General features: G+C 35.7%; 1 protein-coding gene across 5 annotated transcripts in view; it reads right to left on the bottom strand.

The window, feature by feature from the left end:
• The window catches only part of LOC118268977 (uncharacterized), a 99,460-nt gene that overhangs the window by 19,692 nt on the left and 58,290 nt on the right, over positions 1 to 21,478 (bottom strand). For 4 of the 5 annotated variants that reach the window (XR_004783074.2, XM_035583833.2, XM_035583832.2 and 1 more), the window contains exon 3: positions 10,218 to 10,255. The gene's annotated coding sequence lies outside the window, so the exon portion shown is untranslated. Of the gene's footprint in view, positions 1 to 10,208; positions 10,256 to 21,478 lie in introns of all 5 variants that reach the window. The other variant, XR_004783075.2, reaches the window with a different exon arrangement.

Genomic DNA, 21,478 nt, shown 5'->3' on the forward strand with positions numbered 1-21,478 from the left:
AATACATAATAAGACTGCAAGGTTGGTGCGGTAGCAGGGTAACTGGCTGCCGTGCAACGTGTAGCGGCTTCAATTCTTGCACAGAGCAACTCTTTATGTGATCCACAAATTGTTGTTTCGAGTTTGGGTGTCATGTGTATGTGAACTTGTATGTTTGTAAACGCACCCACGATACAGGAGAAAATCCTATTATTCATATTTTACTAAATGGAACTGAAACACTTATAAATAACTCAACTCCCTGCTACGGAGTGCAAATGAATGAACTCAACGAAGTTAAAGCGAATTTAACGTTTTAATTACGCTTCATTGAGTTCTGTAAACTTACAAGTTTAATCCTCATCGAAACAATATAATTACTTCACAGATTTCAATGGAAAATGTTCATTCATAGCTTTCAATCTATCATTTCCACTTATTTCGTTGAATAACCGATAAATTTGTATTCAATTCCTATAAGAATCTGCGGAAAATATTATGTTCATGACTGGGATGCCATTGGAAATCCCTCAAGAAACCAGGGGCTGGGTCCGAAACAATTCGTATGAAATACGGAAGATCCCAATTGTATTCAAAGGAATCCCAATAAAATATCGTGAAGGGTTCCTATTTTAAGATCTTTTCCCATTGACCTTTCATTCTTGTGACTATATCAATCGGAGTAACTGAACGGGGAATGTACCTGCATCTATATTTATAACTCACTACACAGGAGAGAGACGGAGAAGTTTCATTTGACGATGTCTGCGGAATTTTAAAAACAATTTCAATTGTTTTCGTCAAGTTATATTTTTAAACGCTTGCTGTCAGTAACTTGGGTTATTTATTTTTTGTAACATTTTAGACCAAAGTCTATTGTGTTTTTAATAGTTACAAAAATTGTTTTAATTCATTTTATTTCTCTTAATAGTTTTTATACGACAGTGACAAACTTCTAACCGTCAATTTAAAAATAAAATAATAGCAGTAGGTTTAAATTAGGAATAGTGACTGTACATTCTTACAAAAGTATAAAAGCAATTCCAAATTACTTTTTTCTAATTAAAGTTTTTCCACAATTCATTGTATAAATTCTTGCGTTTAGTTCAGCATTTCGTTAAGGTATAATTTGTTAATTAGTGTATAGCGTGCCCACAAACATTACAACAAATGAAAACAGATAGGCTTGTTTCACTACAACGTGTTAATTATTTTTTCCTCGGAACATTAGAACTAAATTAATGTACACGACATTATATTTTAAGAATTTTCGGAATACCTTCTTAATGTAATACATTCCACGAACAAAAAATGTACCGAAGCCTAATTTATTTCTTGTGCTCACATACTAATTACGAAGGGTTTATTAAATTAATGCTTTAGTTTCGGTAAGTGCCAATGGCTTTGGGGAGTCGCCGACGCATCAATCATTTTCTCATCCACTTTATGTCAACTTCAAATTTTGATACTAGGATGATGGATGGCCGTTTCCACAATGTCACCGAACCGACGTGGTACCCTCCGGTATGAAGTAACTACGCTCGTATGAAGCCCTGCTACACTGCTCCAGACTAAATGAAATTTGGACAGTCGCTGCAGAGACCATTAACATATAAATCAACGTTCATAACTCGTAGACTTTGGTTTACGACATAAAAATAAAAATGAACCGAGTGGTCCCCGTCAGCGCTGCCGGCGGGTAAGGCGACGACACAAAACGAACAAATAACATTTCTTCCACCACGACTGGAAATACTTAAGGCAGAATTGTTTGAGAATTGCGCATTGTTGTCGTTTGTATAAATAAATCGGGGAAAGTTTAAGGTTACGTTGTTAAGCATTGTTTTGCGTTTATTAGTATTTTGTTGCGTCCAAAAATGTTTGCGCAGAGGTTGTATATCAGGGGAATGGAACAATTCCAGAGGTAACAGCTCTGGTAATCAGACAAAACGGTCAATTACTCGTGAAATAGTGGTCGCGTCTCGTTGTGCTGCGGGCTGCGGCGGAGCACCGAGTACGTCGGCAGGGCGCGCGCACGATCGCACGCGTCGCTCACCGGAAAAATGAACCTCTCATGAAATTTAATGTGGAAATGTCTTGAAACGACGCCAAACCCGCGCTTGAATTATTTATGATCCGCTATTTTAATGGCGTCCCCGTTCGTTCATTACAGTAAGAGTGTTTCTTAATTTCGAATGCGAAAGAGGTGTTGCAATTTCTTATTATAATTCGACGTTATGAGAGAAATAAAAGTCTGGCAATTATTTATTGTTTTTGTTCATTTCTTTTAATATGGAAATGCATTCATTGTGGAGTACACGGGAAGTGTTCACTGTTCAGTCTGCTTGTTTCGAGAATGTAATATGTAAATACATGAGGTACGGTTATTTATGGTGATTCTGTTTTGTTTTTGTCACGAAATTCCCAAGGGGACGGAGAATGATAGTGGCTTCGGCTAAAGCCACCTTGCAGGTTTGTGATGCAGTTAGGATTCAGTGGATTTGCTCAACCGACAGGAAAAGTTGTTCCAACTCACATTGTACTTTATAAAGCCAACCAAATAAAAAGAGCGCAAAATATTTCAGTGATGTCGGGAAAGTAAACTCGTATTAAAGTTTTTGACTCAAATAAAATCTCTATACTTTTGTCTTTTACGTCCGTAATGTAGTAAAGGAACTGTCTTTACATAATGTGGTGGAGTTGGTTTCCTCTTTGTTACCCTAATAAATGTAGAACGCAACATTTCATTTTAATATAACTATCCAAAATGTATTTTTATTAAAGCTCCTTCCTTTCTTAGGCGATATAAAATATGGAAACCATCATTGCCAGCCTTATGGGTTCGCATTATGAGTTTCTGTTAATGTCAGCATGGTACTTTGTAGAGGTAATAACTTAGCCAGATACCTAAGGCAATTTATCATCATCAAAGCGCCATGTAATTGATTACTGTTGAATATGAACCGTTCCTATAAGCTACGACCGTCCGTAATACTGAGTAATATTGCTATAATCAACATGCCGCACAGACAGTGCAGTATTAGTATTATTAAGTACACAGGTGCCGCAAACCGTGAATAATCTAGTCATTCCAGGACACCCACAGGGCACCTCGAGCTACAATATTCTTAGAAAAAAACACATTATACAAAGTTTGCTTTTAAAAAGTATTCCTTCCAGTATTTTACTCAGTTTCGCTGTATAAAATGTTAGTCCCTAGTCCCCGGTGACGCGAGACGACAATGTAGACACCGCAGCACTTTATAACGACGGCAAACACGCGGCAGTGTGGGCAGTAGTCCTGTGCTCGCAAGGAGACGCCTATTGTCGACCGATCAGTCGCACTAAATCAGAACCCACGCAACAGGCTGCCTCGGTATACGACGATCAACGAAATATACCACAAATCGTAAACACATCAATAGCATAACTTATACAGCGCATTGTGAGGGCGTCAATAAAATAAATAAAGCTATATTTGCTACAATTCGCGTGCAATGCGCGCACTGCAACTTCTAGCGAAATTTGCGTGAAACGGACCAATATTGTTTTATGTAGCCAGCTTTTTTAAACTTTTATTGCTTTTGTTCTTTGTTATTTTGTATTTTATATTTAAAATTGTTTTAATTCCGTGCACCTGAGTTGCTTTCATGTAAATACACAGTAATGACTGGCCCGGGGCTACAAACAGGAGTAAATAATCACTCGAATTTTAATGAGGAAGAACATCAATGAAATTAATACAAAGACAAGAAAAATCAATAGGAAAGGTACCCTCAATAATGCCAAACTAAATACTTGATAAATTCAAGTCGGTGGAAACGTGGGGCGAACAGTCGCCGGCACGAAAATGTTATGTAAACAGCGAAGTATCTCTCAAGTGTGGCCCGGGGTCGTCCTACTGAATAAATAACGCGAAAGCAAACTCAAACAAAAGTAAATTTATTCACCAAATACGACGATTAATACACGATCTCACGACAGATTTATACTCGTGCACAGAAGAATGAGTATGGCGATGGGAATGTGAGTATTACGTACTTACGTAGTAGACGGTCGTGTCGCGACGCAGCGCCCATCGGGTGATTGTTTGGACAGACGACTGTCATAAATATATTCCTGGTAATGATAAATCAATGAACACGTGTCGCGATAGTTATTTCTCTATTTATGATTTAGTTATTTTGTCTTTATATCGTTTGAAATTGTTTTGTTAGAAATTAATGACAATAATAGACTAACATATTATTTCTCTACGCATGGAATATTTATTTAAAAGACATTTGGAATGTCACTCAATTTCCGTGTTACAAATGGAACAATATCATCTATATTACTTTTCATTAAAAGGGAATGCAGATGCAATCTTTGTAGACATAATGTTCTACTTTGTTTCACCCCTCTTAGATCAAATGAATGCCACTTTTATTCTAATACGTGCCTTCCTAAATTGCTTAAGTGTTGAATACGAAATTCTGTCAATAAGCATCTTAATAAAAAAGTAAATAAATAGAAGCAGTGTTGCTGTCATAAAGGGAAAATCAGCTTTGGAGCGGAAATTGAAGTTCCGTGGCTGGGGGCGCGCGGGCGCACGCCGGAAGCTACGCCATTAAGTCCACTTCCAACGCTTTATAGAGTTACAGTAATTATTATTATTTCATTTAAGGATTACTGATACTTTCATTTTCAGTTTCAACACTGCAGCAAAGGAAAATACGATTTGTAATCCTAATTTAAATATTTAACCTGATTATTAAAAGATGGCTGCATGGCTGGCGCGCAGCATGTAGTAGATTCGATTCCCGCACAGGGCATTTCTTTGCGTGATCCCGTTATTGTTGTTTTGGGTCTGGGTGTCATGTGTATGTGAATTTGAAAGTTTGTAAATGCACTCACCACAAGTGACAACGTTTTTATTTAGAAAATACATATATTCGGTTTCACCTTCGACATTAAACGTTCGCAAATTTTCAAAAACACGTCGATAAGTAAAACAATGTATCGATCCTTAGTAAACTTTCATCTATAATATTCACATAATAATTTTAATACGCCCATTGGCTACCGATTGCCTACAATAATAAACATAGAACAAAATGTTTACAGTTTACACGGACAAACCACTAAAATAATGATTAATATTCATCACAAACCGACAGCTAGTTTGTTCGTATTATAGAAAGGCAGAATAACAGATAAAAATGTTCTCACAGTAACGGTTCATGAGATTCTTTGTTTTGCCTGGGACTAAGACAAACAAATTTTAAGGATACGCGTCCCTGCGTCCGACATGTGGTGTTATTTCTATTTAAATTTTGTTGGATAACAAAACATAGAATAAACTTTCTGTGGAAATAATAAACACGTGTGCCTACTGGGCCGTTTCACAAATAACTGTGCCCTTAGTGTGAGTTTGCTTTAGGTTGAAAGTAATCGGCGTTCGGCGCTCTGATTGGCCGGCTCGAATAAACCAACCAATCAGAGTGCCGAAAGCGCTCTCGTTTCGATTACTTTCAACGTAAAACAAACTCATACTAAGGGTGCTGAGCTGCGTAAAAACGGAAACTGAATTATTATTCGCATTCTAACATTTTTTCGTTTACGCATTCTTTTATTCGACGGAAATGTCTTTTGACTTCTGAAACAACATGTTAATGTACGAATGTTATTTCTTATTCGTTGAAATATTTTTAATCTAGTTTTACGTGTTTTACGATGAAAATTATTAGAACTTTTATGAGACTTTTTAGACAGATTTCAGACTGTTAGTTAGCTTTCTAGATTTTTATTAATATGAAAAAAAAGATTGCTCATTTTTCTGAAGTCTATGAAACTAAGTGCTCTTATTTAATACACAGATAGGTCAATTTCTATGTTTGGAAATACAGAGCAAATAGATTACAATCTATATCTGTCAATAGTAATTAAATTACAGTTCAATACGATTACAGAAAGGGACATAAAACGTGCCTCAACAGAATACAGCCATGAAATTAATTAATACATTAATTGGAATGAACCACAAAGTGATTACTAGTTTAGCATTATTCTAATACTATGCAGTGTTGTGGTGCAGCTTGACAATGGATCAGTGCGGATTGCGATCGAGGACTCGAGTCTGTCAGTTATACGGATTATGAGAGAGCCGCAACTGTCATGTCCGAGCTTGTCGTGACGTCACAATGAGGTCATTGCAGAAATGTTGCTATGCATTATTGGTGAGATAGTTTACTTTGTGGGTTGTAGGTATGATAAATGAAGTAGAGGTGGCAAATTGAGGTGTTGAAATGATATGTCCAGAGTTCTACGTAGTGCTGCGGACTAGCTAGCGGGTTACCGGGAATCAGGCTCGAAGAGCAAAGTAGGAACGGGTTGGTTTATAGTCAGTAAGAGACTCTTACACTTACTCTAAGTTAGTAAGCGTTTTTAAAGTTTAAATATAGTAAAATATTAAAATGTTGCCAACTGCCATCCGTAGCATAGGTACCCTCATAATAAAGGAAGCCTAAAGTACTACGGAGGACTGTCATAGGTTATCGATGTTAAGGATTGATGTACACGACACATGTTACACATTCTAGTACATAAATGTAAAACCGAGGCCTCTTAAGGCCAGTTAAGGACAAGACAATGTAGTGAGCCTATCTGGATAGAAGTAATTAATTTATCATTCAGTCAAATCAAAGTAAACATTATCATAAATTATACAATAAACCAAAAAAGCCTCTAGAGATTAAAATGAGGGCAGAATTTTCTGATTCTTTACCGAATGATTTATGCTTATTAAAATGTGAAATACATTTTCTTTTAGATGAATTAGCTTTAGCCGTTGTTACAATGTAAAGTTTTCTCTTCAACCTACGGCCTACAGAATAAGTTAAGGTCAAAGGTTAAGTAATTATCATAAAAGGGAATGTTTCCTCAAGAAAATATATGGTCTTATTCATTGAAAAACATTTTAAAGCTCCTGACACTTTCATTCAGCTTACCGATGATATATTTTGTTTTGGCAAAATTAATTCGCTTTCTGATATAATGATTTAGTAAACTGTAGGTACTTAAGTTGTCACTTTTATTTATTTACAAATGATGATGTTGGGTAAGCGTCTCGTCTACGTCTTTCGTAAAATTCGTGACGCGAAATTCACAACAATTTTTTAGAACGGTATGACATAGTGACATTGCTTTTAAAGATCATGTAAAAGTATTAAAAGTAGTAAGTTAAATAATACAACAACAATCGATAGCGAACCCAATTGACACGTCCCAATAACAAACCAACTTGCAAACGACACCAACAAAGAATTTAATAAAGTGACATCTGGAATGCGCTCGGAGCACTATAAGTCGCAATTGATTCGCCAAACGGCGTCCTGAGCTTAGTCTGGGCAGACCGGAGTGACTTAGGCACAAAGAAAGCGGATTATGGCGTAATCTCGACGGCCGATGCTGGGACACGCGCTCCTAGTCCCGGCCACATTAAACCCACATTAGGTCTCCATCGATTACGACTTGACATTTTGTTGCGCACAGGTTATTTTACGTGATGTCGCTAAATATCTTTTCCGTGTACCGCAGCGTTTTTCTCTTTCGTTTGTTTATCTTTGCTACGTCGCTTGTTTTAAGTAGTCTACTTTGAAGCCTCTTTAGGCCAGAATTATAAAGTTTCCGACTGCGTAAAATGTCTAAGTAGGTTCTGTCTTGGTTTGTAACTTGGGGATTTTAACTAATCTTTATTATGTACTAACGTAAGCCTTAAGTATCATTGTATTAATATCGCATGTAGTGATAATAAATCTTATGACTTATGTGCTAAGACTAATTTTGCTGCTGTGTCCCTTCTAAGTAAAATAGTCTCACAATGCTTCTTGGAACTGTATGAATAATCGACTTAATTTATTTAACCAATCAAACCATTGTAAACTACAAAGATAGTTGGTAATACCAAGTCTTCGTCTTTGTTGAACCCATTAAAATAATCATTGAATTGAAACAATAACAGATCGAACCTCGTATCCAAACCCGCGCAGTAACTAGGAAAACAATCCCAAGTTCCATGGTCGACAGAACTCTAGCAAAATACTCAGTTTCAGTTCCCAGTAGAAGTAATTCAATTCGACTGGTTACTTGTTATTCTAAAGTCAAATACTGAAATTGTAGCTCCAATAATAGACCCACTTTATCGGCTATCTTACGAATCTTTATTGATAAAGAGGTATCGAAAAAATGATCAAGAAATTTCCAAAGAGTTTTCTTTCCAAGGAAAATGTAGTTACAAGAGAACTTGTTTTAACAGTTTTTATTTCATGCCTCACTTAAGCACGTCCATTTTATTCAAAAGATAATCATTTATAAGACAAGACTTGTGAGAGAGTACAAACAAGCTATTAATTATTAATCCACTTACAATATTACAACGGCGCGCTTGTCCGTCTACAATATCAATATACGGCCATTGAATCAATTAACGGGACTTGCCACTTGTAGATATATTATTATCTTGGGGCCCAGTAATGGAATATAATATTTTATCCTGTCCATAAATTACCTACTGAACAATAAATAAAGTGGAAAGCAGAATGCCTAAGGGTAAAGGCACTAAAAGCTGAGATGATAGTAATTTAGCGAACCGTATAACTATCAGTCAATAAAGCTGTGAACTGGCGCGTACAATATACATCACAGGGTCTAAACAGATTCGGGCCACTTGACGGGCTTCGGCAACATTCTCAGTACAAAGCAATGAAAGCGGCTTAGTTGAGAGAAAGGGGATTAGAGCATAATCTGCAGTGGAGCGGTTGACATACGGCCGGGCGCCGGGCGCCGCGCCGGGGGCGAGCCGGCCGCGCTCCGTCCACGGTAAATACGCCGGCCGGACACCACACAATAACTGTTATTGAAGCACACAGATGCGACAATTGACTCCATGGCCCTTTGTCTGTTTCAAACGAGTATCTCTACTTAACACTGAAAAGTTAAACACTTTCCTTATAATGTACACTTGTAGCACATTTGCTTTTCTATCAATCTCACTAACTTATCTCAGACTACGTTAAGTACAAGTCTTTAGATGCAAAGGGTAATCACGACGAACGATATTTTTGGGTACAAAGTAAATTGAAAAATTAAATTCACACGAAAAACTGTTGATGTTAATTAGTTTTTTATAGTAATTTTAATGTATTGCTAATGCTTCAATGTGTTCATTTATAGACATTTAGTAATCACCTATAATTTTAAATGACTAATTCGCGGTTAATATGCGGCTTCTACTATATTATAATAGGCAATAACAGTTTGATAGGCAATTTCATAAGTGTTTTTAAGCAAAAACAATATATATTTCAATTCAATGTAATCGTTTTGTGGTTTTCCATTGTACTAGGTAAAGTACCTACCTAATTGAAATTTATGGACAAGTTGCATTTAATTTTGTACTCATTTTCTAACGTTTAATATATAATGTTGTTTTAAAACTTCTAAATTATTGATCATTGTTATAACAACTACATACGCCGTGAAGGGATGTTTCGGCTACATATTGTGTCTGATTGAATAAAATATAAGTTCATACATAGTACATTTGAATCTATCATGAAATTGTGGGAGTATCTCCATTGGATCGCGGGAAGCTCATAAATTCCTTGAATCGATAGCAGTATTCTACAATGAAGTGATTTAATAAGGACGAGAGTAACATAATTCAAAGAGTTTGCGAATAAATCAAAGTTCAACAGTAACTTCGCATCAATATCAAGTGGCGGACCCCAACTTATTTTTATGGTCTCCATTATGTTTGACTTTCACGTAATAATATTTATGAATTTGAAAGTTTTACGTTTTCCAAAATCCTCTTCGTTCATCGTTCAGTTTTTAATAAAATACCTGGACAACTTTGTCACGAATTACCCGTAAGGACCATTATAACTTTTATGGATTTTTGTCAAGTTTATTTCACCGGGCGCTCTCGCGACATACCAGTGCGGGCCCTACTGGAACTGAAACTTCCAAACTTTTAATTTCGTAAACAGGATGATATTCAACCGTGAGTTTATGTGAACTGTTCCGCTTTCATTCCTGTGTTTTGAAAGGGATTCGCCTTTTAGGGAAAATTTGCCTTTTCATTATAATGTTCCGCCAATGAAAGCAAATGTTTGCTGTGAGTAAATCTTTGACGTGATATTACAAGTCATTATAAATCTCTAAAGTAAATATATGAAAGCACTTACAATACACACCTTATGACATGGTTAAGCTGCACTTTGTCAGTCCGATTCTGGAAAAAGAAAAAAGGAATTACGTTAGCCATAATGGAAGCAAAGACCAGCAATAAAAGTGATATAAAAATGTCGTAATGTCAATATGACGAGGAAGGCATATGTCAACTGATTAGTGAGTCCGTGAGAGCTTGACCGCCACGAGGTCCGCCTGGTCAATTGCCCGATAATAGCCCACACCCACATGCGGGATTATTGACATACAATAAACGTCACATTTTTCTTAATAAACAAACAGACACGTCACATTGACGTTGTTGACATAATCTTTTGTCTATTTCCTTCGAATTAGTGGCTGCGTGTCGATGTTTGACACTGATTGCTAGTCATTTTACAAATCTTCAATTAAAATTGTTGGATATTTTTTTATGGTATAAGCTGGTAAACGAGCATACGGATCACCTGATGGTAAGCAATCACCACTGCCCATAAACACCAGAGGCGTTACAAGTGCGTTACCGGCTTTTTGGGGGTTAGGAATTTAAGGGTTGTTGGGGAATCGGGGATTGGGAAGATTGCAACTCCGGTCGAGACGGCCGTTTTCGTACCGAAATATGGCTCTCCTACACTTAATGCATTAGAATTTAATTTATTAGGATTTCTAGACTACATTTTTTAAATAAAACTTTTCGGTTCTTTAATTGCCACTAAACCATCATGGAGTCTCATAACTGTCATCGCTAACAAACCACGTTATTAATCAGTACATCATTATAACGCTTTAAAATGTCCCCCACATACAATTACACGTACGTGGGGCGCAAATAAATCATTGTTTTCGTACCTATTTACCGTTTATTTATGTTCTGTGTTTGATAACCCACTGTCACATCGGCGTATAATTACGTCTACGTGTTGTGGCATAAATAATACAAAACCGCTTATAATTTATCGAATGTACAATTAATTACAAAGTAAATGTTTGTTTTCCACATATTAAATTAGACATATTTCTATTATAAATTTGTTAACGATCGATGTGACTGGCTGTCGAGAATATTAAGCTTTTAAATATGGAATTCTTTGAAAAAAAGATGATGGACGTTCGAATTTTAATTGCTGGGATATTAAAGGCCTGAGAGAAATAATATAATCATTATAAATATAGTTTTAATGTTATTCATTAGATATTATAATTAGGTATATGAACACGTTATTAAATTACTAAATTACTAATCGTGTACAAGTTTGTAGAGATTTTTTATCTCTATTTAAGGGATTTAGAGATAAAAGTAAACATTACCTCGGGTTTTATAGTATCTAATCGTGTTTCGAGTACCTACGAAGTGCTTAAGCTCCAGAAATTCTGTGAAGCAACCTATTACGTATATACGAAGCCTTTGTAGATAGATTACTTGTCTATTCTGTAGCTTTTCTAGGTATCCTTCTAGCATCTAGATAGCTGTCTAGTCCTTCAAACGTAATGTAGAGGTTGAGCAATACAGTATTATTTTCACCCAATTCATTTTCATGAAATAAATATTATTGGTAGGTAACCTTTGTAAGGTCAGCTTGGTCGAAAATTAGAACTTGGTAAAAAAAATGCGTAAGGGTGCTTTTCCACAAGAGATGTGCTATGTAGCAATGCTATGAAGATGTAATAGCTAAGCTGCTATGTAGCTGTGTGAGTAAGATGTGCTATGAAGATGCGTCGCCGCAAAGTAGCTGTGCGAGGAAGATACGCAGCTTGAGTATGCGATATATCGATAGTAGGGAAGCCATCCACAGCACACATCCATAACATGCATCTTTCCATATAAAAACATAGCTTAGCTGAGTCCGTTTCCACCAGTGCTAAGCTATGTGTACCAAGGAATATGATTGATGGATGGATGAAACTAATCGCACAGTTACGTAGCATAGCACATAACTGGTGGAAAAGCCCTAACCCAAGCAGCTAAGGTATGTCTATATAAAATATTTATTCATAGTTTATTAATAGGAGGACTTCAATCATGGTAGAATTCCAGATCGGAATCGGTTGTACCATTACATTATTCATCTGTTCGCCGTCCAGACGACAAGCCATTAGCATTTTAAATTAAGTAATGAATTTACTAGACGACCTGTAGAGGCGGCCTAAACTTAGCACCGTCCGGGTGGAATTAAACAGGGCAGGGAGCTATACATATCCAGTTTAGCCTGGCCTCACTTTATATGGTCTTTCTACTTAATCAACGGTCAGTTTATACTGGTTTTGCATAGCTTGATGAGTAGTCACGTGTACATAATACAGCTATTTTAGAGTACAATACATTATTATTTTATCCTGGAACAGTCGAGTAGCCTATTGTAGAAGGTCTTGTTATACATCTTACTAGTTTGCGGTGCACATAATTTATTTATTGGGCTATATTTGTGTTACCTATATTTGTACATTGTTCTCCTGTGAAGAGGTTCTGAAAATTAGTCTGGATTTATTAGCCGTTAGCCATGGTTTTACTCGCGAGTTTAATGAAAAATAACTTCTTTCTCTCTTCAACTACACAAAAATGTCCCGTAGTAGATACATGAAAAAAGACATACAAATACACCACTTTTGTATCACACTAATATTATAAATATGAATATTTGTTTATTTGAATGTTTGTCCGTCAATTACCCTGAAACTACTGAACGGATTTTGATGAAATTTGTTATATAGACAGGGTATGAGCTGACTTGGGTGATAGGATTCTTTTTATCCCACAAGAACGTGGGTGAAGACGCTAGCAGAAAGCTAGTTTATAATAATACTATTAGTAAGTATTCAAAAGGTTACATTACATTACATACAAATGATGAGAAAGAAAATTCTGGATTTTTATTCCTTTTCATATTTTTATAACTCAGAAAAATATGACTTTTCGAGTAGTTACGAGATTCACGCCTTCGTAGTTCATTCAGAGCTAGAAATATTCACACTCTAATGCGTATTTTGACCTCTTTTATTATGAACATACATTTTTGTACCTAACTCGCTTTAAAAGTATTTATTTGCTTATTTATAGTGACATGAGTGGGCGCTTAGTACAAACAAATGTGTCTAGCTCAAATTTTTGTGTTTATCTAGCCTAAACTGTTTAACTAAAGATAAATATGACTCGTATTTCTGTTTCTTTTACATTATTTATAAGTATTAACGTTATATTTAAGATATTAGCGCTTATCATCTTTAATGGCCACTTAATATTATAAGTTCGTAAGTAAGTAAGTATTTTATTTCTTCTAAGATATAAACCGGTAAACAAGCAGACGGGTCGTTACCGACGGGTAAACACTCGTCGCCGCCCATGGACACCCGCAACACCAGAGGCGTTACAAGTGCGTTGCCGGCCTTTTGGAGGTTAAAAATCTCGAGGGTTGTTAGGGAATCGGGGATTGCGCAGATTTGGAAGTGGCGTAATTGGACAATATAATTTAGTATTTTAGTAAATTAGCTACAAAGATAAAAATATAAATTAATTCCCAATTTAATATTAAATGTTCAAAGATCACATTGAGCACAAGCTCTTAATAAAACCGCGGCGAAAGCAGATACATATCTATAATAAGTATTTGTATAGCGGTCTAATTCGTTGTAAAAAGCCCCGTCACCTGACTTACGGCATTATAATTACGGCGGCGGTACGTAGATAAGATTTTTTTTTAATTTTGTAGGGCGAGCCGACTAAATTTCGAGCCGAGGTTAATCCGCGCCCACACGCTGCGCACGAGGCGGTAATCGTTCATTTGGATTACGATTATGTAGACGAATATGCATGAGGGTTATCGCACCATTGATTTTAAATGGGATAAGCGATTGAGACTCATACCGGTCTCACTCGATCATCAATTAGGAATCGTAAGTTGGTGTGAATCGTGTTTATTATTCGACAACTAATACCGATTCCTGACACCTGCTGCGAGAGGTTACTATTACACTTTCGTCGCACAATCTGTGCTTGTTATTTTTTATTGCTTCCGCCATAAAAGTGTAGCACATTATTAGACCCGCTATTAGACCTCCGAAATCTAGCCAAGACTTTTCTTGTCGACCATTCTTTTTTATTTCGCCCACATTTTTCAACGTCCGATTCTTGTTAACTAATAACTATTCAACGAGGTGACTAAACGATTATTTTGTTCCGTGATACTTGTTGAAAGGGTTTCGAAATAATTAGCTTATTTATATTCCTGTATAAGTTTCGTTTGATACGTCTCACGATGCTTGGATTTTAGTTTTACGTACACGAACTGAGTCACGTAAACCTACCATGTACTTGGAACTGCAAGTTACATCGAACTTAGACTACGATACAAAGCCTTTGTGAACTCTAATAGAAGATAATAAATTTCGAAACTTTTAAAAAAGTGGCTCTCTACCAAGAGTTATAGATCTACTTTGTGGTTTCGGATAATGTGAAATTTTCTCAAAGCGAATGTAAATGTCAAAATTCATGCTAAAATACTCACTGATTGCATATCAACTCGTATTTACTTAGTCTAAACTTTGAACCCTATCACAATAAGTTCAAGCACGCAAATTTCGCTCATTGTAAGTCTACAAAATCAAAATGATTTCGTCTCGTCCAAGTTTGTGTCTTTCGTTTGTATTTCAATATCGAAGTTCAGGGATCGATTGTCGCTCGAGTCAAAGTATTTACGAGTAAAACGATAGTTGGAAAGATCTCGATAACAGAAAGTTTATTAGAATCAATACTTCAAGTTTGGAAAATACATTTAACATTTTCATCACGTCAGTATCACGACTAGTGTACATAGAGCTCATCATTTAGATTGAATATAATTTTGAAAGCTCCATTTATCTTAACAGGCCGACGTCAAGGACAGATCTGAAGTACAAAGGGCTTGGTTACATGTGAACTTGGCTGGGGGCGTCGACAATAGCACCGGGTTCCCAACAATAAGAGGTCTAAAATTTCACCGTGTCTTCCACCGAGAGATCGGTTAATGAATTGGGTCCATTATTTAGGCTGTCAAGCTTCATGTCTGCGACGGATGTGGTACCGAAGAAAGATCCTATCTATAAATTGTTTGTGATAATCCTTGAATGGAAGGTTTCGATTCAAATGAGGATAAATATGTATGAACGTTAAATTTTAATGGAATTTTCACTGGAATAGTCTCTTGGCTGTTTTGCTTTCGTATTTACCATAATCGCTTGTTACTTCTCGGTGTTTAATCTAACTGCTTCAAGTCATTTGTATTTTACTGTCCAATTTACATCTAAACACTGCGCGTATAATATCTACGCATTTGTATTGAGAAATTCTCTCGACTAGCTGATGCGTTTGTGTGATTGCAAAGATTAGTTGATATTATTACTCGTATAATCTCTTAGGAATATATTGTTATTATTTTTTTCTTTTGAGGAGGGATAATGATCTAATAACTTCTCCCGCCTTGTGCAAGGGAGAATGTCACTCTTACTGACTCCTGCTTTTCGAGCTCCAGTAACCAGCTAGACAGTCCGCAGCTCCGGGTAAGGAAGAACTAAGGACTGGCACTCACATACATAGATACTACATTTTTTAATTACATAATACATGAATCGTTTGTCAACGTAACGTAAACGTAATCCAATAGGTATGTCCAAAGGTCTCTCACTAAAACACAGTTTGATTCCAAACATGACAGGCAAAAATGGCATAACACTTAATACGGCCTTAACTAGCATTAAACTCAGTTCAGCCTTACCTAATGACGACGAAGTAATGCCTTCTTTAACTCACACTGCATTAGACGTGACTAGGCATGAGGCACATTATAGTCACAGTTATAATAAGTAACAGGTATAACAGACATAACAGTTGTTCTCACAGGTAAATCACAGCTTCACTCATACTCCACGATGGGAATTCCTCATGGAACAACCACGTCTGGGGAGGATGAAAGGGACTGTCAAATTCTTACTGACTAAATCCCACCCCGGTGTCTCATCTCACACGTGGGTTAGACTGCGGGAAGCACGAATTACAGTCATACTTCAAATGGATAATATGCATTTGCATATTTGCATATGCATTTGCATATTTCAGCGATTTTCAAGGCTAATAGCATATTTTTACTAAAATCTAGTGATGATGCATATTATTGCTATAATTTACAGTAGGTATTAATGGTCCGACGGAAGTTTTGCCAGAAAATATAAGCGCTAACATAGCACCCAAGCTCAAATTCTACCCAGTTACCTCAGTAGATGTGGAGCGATCATTTTCGACCTATAAAAATAGAAGACATAATCTTACCACTGAACATTTGGAACAATACTTGATTGTTAATGTTTACAAAAATATTAAATAATGTTACATGTTACTGTGTCGATCAATGGATAGTTTTCTATAAAAAAATGTATGCTGATTTTTTAATAAAAAAAATAAAACTTAATAGTTTCTTTATTTCATCAAATAACAATAAATTAAAAAGATACATACATAATAAAGTAAAACATAAGACAAGTATTTACTAACAAAACTACTTAAATCTAAAGGAATAATATTTACAAAACAAAAAAAACTCATGTTGCATATTCTGTAGTTTTTGCATATTTTAGGCATTTTTCATGCATATTTATGCATATTTCAAGCTTTTTATGTTGCATATTAGTCTCTACTTATTATTATTCAGTAACAGGTGTTAAACTGTGATTTTTACGCAACAATAACGGGAATAACAGGTATCGTATTTGACCTGTTACAACCCAGCTCTAACTCGTAGCGTCTTGTAATCATTACGTTAAGGAGGCCTCTCACCTGTGATTACAACCGCTTTCATAATTAATGTAATGTTTCTGCCTTTATCTTATCGCACTAATTTGGTAGATAACTTAAAGTCTGTTTTACCACTTAGGAGATATCTTAAAGATAAGAAAGCGATTTCTTCTTTCGTTTCGTAATATTTTCGAATCGAATGAGGAAGTATTAATTGATAACATTTGTTTCTTTGCCGCGAATTTTCGTTTTATGTACGCCGATGGACTGTTTTTTGAAGGTTCCCTAAGTGTTTTAAGGACTGAAAGCTTTTAAATGTTAACAGTGTAAAGTTTTCGAATTATTTTTGGCAACACTTTTAATATTACGAGATTACTTTTTTTTGTAAATGTCAAGCAATCTCCCATTCACTTTTTCCTTCTATGGGTGCTTTTCGACCAGAGATGTGGTATGCTACGTTGCTGTGGATGCGTTTGGCTTCCATCAATAATATTTATTGGCACACATAGCTTAGCATTAGTGGAAACGGACTCGGCTAAGCTATGTTTTTATATGGAAAGATGCGTACTATCATTCATACATCGAATACTCAAGCTGCGCATCTTCCTCGCACAGCTACATAGCTTAGTATCAGAGAAAACGGTCACATAGTTTCACAGCTTACCTATTACATTTTCGTAACATACAATGCAAAACAATAGATTTCACCCACAAACACAAAAGTACTATATCTAATCCGATATCTAATCACCTCGTTCAAAAAATACCTACAAATCCTACACAAACGAGACAAATTCACCCAAAAAGGGGCGTAGATAATTCGATAAATGATTACATCAACGTGTCGCCTAATCCTTAGGGTTGTAATACATTGGCTTAACGTTGCACCATACATCAGCGCGGTGCGTGACACAACGTACTAACGCCACCGGTTTTATTTCAATTATTCCCCGAAAGGTAACAGTGGGTGAATAGCCTTACGTGACCGAATCAGGGAATTCATCAACTGATTTGATATATAAGTGGTAAAAATAGAATTGGCACGTAAAATTGTGACTGACTGATTGATGATGATGAGCTTTTTAAATCGGTATAGATCGTATAAGTATCAGTATAGCTTAATATTGTGACGGAGTGACTTATACTTGTAAATACTATTTATTGATACTTGTAATACACAAGTCTAATTGCAGTGATCTTCACCGCAGTCAAAGAGATTTAATTTTTTACTTAGAAATATTTAGTTCGATGCAGTGCATTTGACTGCCCCTTCAACAATGACAGTTAATCACACTAAAATTATAAATACATATAAAAGTTTGTTTGTTTGGATGTTTGTCCGTCAATCACAATGAAACTACTAAACGGATTTTGATGAAGTTTTGTATACAGAGATCAGGCATATGAGCTGACTATGATAGGATACTTTCATCCTACAGGCATGCAGGCGAAGCCGTTGGCAGAAGCTAGTTAGTATATTATGTCAAGTAGTTATAAGTAGAGCAAGGTAAGTAACGATCTCGCATCAAATATACGCGGTTCTTGAACCCGAGATAACATTTCTAATTATATACCTAAGTTTGTACGTTTGACACCGCATTGATATCGTATTTCAATCAAATTGTTTCCTGCTTCATATTAATTGTAGGCCAATTATATCGTTATACTTATGATGTTTCTTGAACTCTACACGTAAGAGTTTACTTAGTTTTATATTGTGACTAAGAGTCTGACACTCCCTCTCGCCTCGCCCTGGCGAAAGAAGGCATTGAATGATTTCCCTCCCTTAAAAAAAGCCGATGGCCGCAGCTTTTTGCGCAACCACGTCAGTGTTTTTAGGACAACTTTATTGTGTTACAATATTATTAGCCTAAGTTACTTCTTAGTGCCTCAGCTACCTGCCAATAAAAGTATCGTCAAAATCGGTCCAGCCATTTCAGAGATTAGACAGAATAAACAGACAGGCAGACAAAAATTAAAAATCAATATAGTTATTGGTCTAGAAAAACAACGGTAACAAATACCAGGCCTCATGTTAAACTCGGAATACATTTCAATAAATAATTCAAACTTGTCATGTAATTCAATAAATCGTACATTGATTCTAATTTCATTTACATCTTGTCTCTAAACGTGATATTTATTAAGTGTTGATCAAAATTACAAATTAACTTACGTTTTAAACTATCTGCCCGTCACAACAAACGTTAAATAACTGTGGACATTACCTTTTCCCAATAAATTGACTGCGATAACTTCTCAAATAACAGGTGGCATGCATAATGTAGTGGATCATGATAATAAAATACGCAATATTATGGTGTAAATGTAAAGAAGTAAGGGGAAATATTGGTATTTATTACTGTATAAAGCTAGCCGTAATCTTTACACCGTGATACGAAACGTAATGTCACTCGTTTCGTTTCAATTATTCTTATCCACGTTAGTCCTGATGTATGTAAATTGTTGTCATAATTTTCGTTACCTATGTAGCATATCATTACGTCTTTTATTCCCCTTTAAGGAAAGGAGTAAGCACATATTAAAATATGTTATAAGTAATTAGCAAGGTACCACATAAGTAACTTTTAAACTAAAATTCTCATGAAATTGAGGCTGAATAAGTCAATAGTCCTATACTACCTACCCGTGCTTTATAGAAAAATGAATAACCAATTAACTCAATAATACTTTACCCGACTCAGCCAACAACTCAAATTTAGTACTTATGATATCTCGACTGATAACACATCTACTATAATAATTCACGTACACATTTCTCCAATACATACATCATATCGGAATTTTCCGCAATGTTTCGTGTATACGGAAATTTTGTTACGGATTTTACGCACGGAAATGTCGGTGACACGTGATAGTGACTGTCACGGCGTTGACACGTCTGTCACGCATTATGCAGGCCACGGAAAATTCCACTCTATTAAAGTCAATAATAAAGTATGTTAATGTTTCGATAATTATTGAGTTTCATTATAAAACTGCGTAATTTTTAACACGTTTTTATTATTTTTATGATAGTCAATGGTAGATAGATGTGCATAGCGCTACATATTATTTTAAATGCAATATTGATTATGAGGTTTTAATGAGTTGCAGGTGGACATAGGCAATGGTTGTTTCCCTTTAGATAGACCTTATGTGTGACGCGGAGTGCTTGCTCATGAATATGAGCCTCTAACGTGGTGTGAAACTAGTCGAGTTCTTCGTCAAACAGTTACGAGAGTAATAAATAAATTAAGACCTTATGTCTGTTTGTCTCTTCTGTTGTATGTACTTTTTTATGGGACAAACCCACCATAACCTCCCATACCGTTGCAACTCCTGTAAGTCAGGATCTACAGTAGATACAACCATGAAAACACAGGAACACTAAACCGGCGCGTCCTAGGGACATGAATGACTGTATTGGATTTCGAAACGAAATCAATCTGAAGATATTATTATAAGAGGAGAAGAAAAAGAAGTAGGTTCTATTGTAGGTTGTTGTAGGTATATAAAAAGTTAACATTATTAACTCCTGATAAAGAGCGAGTCTATTGCCATACACGGATCATTCTTCCAGTCTACGTCCTAATATCGAATTCCTATCGAAAATTGATACCGCGTAACTCAGTTATTACGATATCGATCCGGTTACTACGTTCTTTTAATACAATATATTTTCTCAACAAAAAACATGGCTACTCCAATTGTAATTGATAGTTGGTAGTTAATTGAATATTTATAAAAAATATCAATCGTTATTTATGAAGCGGAGACTGTACTATATTATTAATAGAGCTGATATTATTTATTGTTATTAAAGAAGGTTATTGTATCTTATGTTTAGGTACTTAATCTGTATTATTTTAGAAACTGCTGACCTGTTGGTTGCGCTACGCTAAGTTCATGTTATTCACGAGTATGGACCCTATCAAGGCTTGAAACTATTCGAGTTACCACGTCAAGTTGGTAAGCAAATAGAGGTTCAATATGATTTACTTTGGAAAATGTAATTTTAAGTAATAGTGTTTGTAAATCTGCCAGTACTAATCACTTTAAAGTGTGCAAAAATTAAATACAGTACAGGAAGATCAGTATCTTTCATATGTCATACGATGTGTCTTAACTATCTGAAAAGTAGTTTTACAAACATTTTAACCTCAATTATGATGTTATCGGCTTTCACGTACCTAACTGTTTGACGGAGAACTCGACTAGTTTCAAGAATATGAGCATCAGCGACATACGCTAATTTAGTTTGTCTCACGAAAGTTATAATAAAATTAACTTTTAACCTCATAAAAAAAATAACTGTCTAAACCATATTTAAAGTAAAAGTAACTTTCAAACCAATAAAACTGATTCACACGAACATTAATTCAAAGAATTACCATTAAGCATAAAACACTTATCCTTAAAGCTTAGGTATTTATTATAAATGATTCATGAATGACTAAGTGGCTTTATCTGTACGTACCTAAGGCATGCAAAGCTGTGTACCGATAAATCGCGACCTCATTTTACATT

The sequence above is a fragment of the Spodoptera frugiperda genome, chromosome 2 (assembly GCF_023101765.2).
Source record: "Spodoptera frugiperda isolate SF20-4 chromosome 2, AGI-APGP_CSIRO_Sfru_2.0, whole genome shotgun sequence".
Taxonomy (NCBI): domain Eukaryota; kingdom Metazoa; phylum Arthropoda; class Insecta; order Lepidoptera; family Noctuidae; genus Spodoptera; species Spodoptera frugiperda.